General features: G+C 42.5%; 1 non-coding gene across 1 annotated transcript; it reads right to left on the bottom strand.

Moving 5' to 3' along the window:
- Positions 1–1110: 1110 nt before the first annotated feature.
- Positions 1111–1213, bottom strand: LOC149812996 (small nucleolar RNA R71). Its single transcript, XR_016428419.1, has one exon. It is a non-coding gene; the product is annotated as a small nucleolar RNA R71 (small nucleolar RNA).
- Positions 1214–2560: the final 1347 nt, after the last annotated feature.

The raw sequence follows: 2560 nt of genomic DNA, 5'->3' as shown, positions 1-2560 counted from the left end.
TTTTGTTTGATAAATAGCATTTGTTTTATTATTTTCGTAGAATTAGACATAGTTTTAGTTATTGTTTGCATCATTAAAATAGAAAACTAACTTTGTATTTTTTTCTGCGTTTTTAGGTTGAAAAGCATATTTAGTTTCCAGGGTTATTATACAAGTGAGAAGATTCTCTAAGTGGCGAAAAGACAGAAATACCCTTGGTGTGGAGCAAAAGACTGAATGCTTGTTTATTGTTCTTTTAGTACTTAATTGTAGTTGTATTCATTTTATAATTGTAGATTGCCATTTGATATTAATAAATTAAATTTTCTAGAATTGTAGTGATTAATTCCTGTTCCCTGAGGATCGACCCGTACTTACCACTTTGTGGAAAGTCGGTTTTTATATTTTTGGTTGACGATTTTCCAAAGTTTTATTGAAAATAATTGTTTTTAAAAAAGAGCATTCCAAAATATCAACCAAATTTTGGCGCCGTTGCCGGGGAGTTTTCAGAAAAACTTTTTGAAATGGATCTGGATAGGCGTATGGGTTGGGTTTTGGACTTTTAAAGAGTTGATCCAAGGTCCAATTAACCTAATTGGGTCGGATATGGATCCGATCCACCTCGAAATCCTTGCCCAAACACTGAAATAGCCATAACTCTCTCATTTTAACTCCGATTTTTCTGAAATTCGAACCATAGCCCCTTACTATCAAAACACATCTAAACATGGGTTTAAAACCTTAAACTTGATATAAAATGCATGAAAAACTTGTTTACATGATGTGCATTTCAAGACCAAGCCTAACCTAAGTCAACCCAAACCTTAGTTGACCAAGTTAGGCCTAGTCAAGACCAAGCCTAACCTAAGTCAAAGTCAAAACCTAAATCCTTTTATGGCCTTAGTCATGAGGATCCCTACCGACATTTAGATGAATTCCTCGAAATCTGTTCTACTGTTAAGATACAGAATTTCGATGATGATGCGTTGAGGTTGACTCTATTCCCTTTTTCATTGAAGGACAAAGCCAAGTATTGGCTAAAGTCCTTAGATTCTGTAGAAATAGAGTCCTGGGATCAGTTGCAACAGGAGTTTCTTCGGAAATACTTTCCCATTGGGCGCACGAACCAATATCGTAGAGCCATCACTAGCTTTTCAGAGCTAGATGGTGAGCGCTTTCATGAGACCTGGGAGAGAATGAAGGATCTCCTCAGGAAATGCCCCCATCATCAGGTGCCGAAATGGCAACTGGTGCAGAGTTTCTATGATGGATTGTCTGACAAGAATCGTCAGATGATCGACTCTTCATGCGGTGGGACATTCATGTTGAAGAGTGAGGACGAAGCATGGAGGCTATTTGATACATTGGCCGAGAATTCACTCCACCATGCTTCGAGCTCTCATTCTGATAGAGCTACACCCAGCATTCAAAAGAAAGCTGGTGTTCTTGAGATTGGTCCATCTACTACACTGCAGTGCAAGGTAGACATGATTGCTCAGAAGCTGGACCAGCTTCTCTCAGGACCATCCACTACACAGCAGGTGTGTACTCTTTGTGCCAGTCCGGCACACGAGATCACTGAATGCCCTTCGGCAGCTCAGTATCCTGAATTTGTTCAAGAACAAGTTCAGGCAGCTCAGGGTTACGTCAGACCACCAAACAACCCATTTTCATCGACATACAATCCGGGTTGGCGTAACCATCCCAATTTTTCATAGAAGAATCCACAGTCTTCCATGCAGATGCCTACATCCTCTCAGCCAGTTCGGCAGCCATCTTTTACTCAGTCATTTCAAAGACCGAACTATTCTCAGTCTTCTTCTTCTTCAATTCCTTCCCCGATTCAGCTGGAGTCTGCCCCGCAGACATCTTTTGAGGAGAGACTTCTCCAAGCATTCCAAGAGGTGAAAACCTCTAATCAGAACGCCTTCGAGAAGTGTAACCAGATTTTGAGCTCGCATACGCAGTCCATTGCGAAGTTAGAGTCGCAAATGGGACAGTTAGCTGAGGCTATTAGCAGGAGACCCGAGGGTACATTGCCGAGTCAGGCTGTCATGAACCCGAAGGGTAAGGACCAGATGACTGGAGGCCTATTTCATACTGAGACACAACAGCAGGCTAAATCAGTTATGGCCTTGAGGAGTGGACGTGAGTATCACGTCGAGAGCAGAGAGCGAGAGAGTAGAGAGAGGATAGAGGAGCCAGAGACCATTGTTTCACCTACGTCGGCTCAGCCATCATTATCATCCCCATCATCACCTTCATCATCTTCATCCTCAGAGAAGAAGAAGAAGGATAGGAGTGAGCCTTCTCATAAAGAGGAGGAACCAGCAGAGTATATTCCCCCACCACCCTATCCCAAAGCATTAGAGTCTCCTGGTTATAGAGGGAAGCAAGGTGCGAAGATCCAAGACATGCTTGACATCTTCAAGCATGTGCATATCAACCTACCTTTGCTCGATGCTATTCAGCAGGTGCCGGCATATGCCAAATTCCTGAAGGAGCTATGTACGCAAAAGAGAAAATCCAGAGAGCGAGTTCCTAACAGGGTCCATCTGACTGAGCAGGTGAGTTCAGTACT

The sequence above is a fragment of the Nuphar pumila genome, chromosome 16 (genome assembly GCF_984573655.1).
Source record: "Nuphar pumila chromosome 16, dmNupPumi1.hap1.1, whole genome shotgun sequence".
NCBI lineage: Eukaryota > Viridiplantae > Streptophyta > Magnoliopsida > Nymphaeales > Nymphaeaceae > Nuphar > Nuphar pumila.
This window is presented reverse-complemented; position numbering and strand designations above follow the sequence as displayed.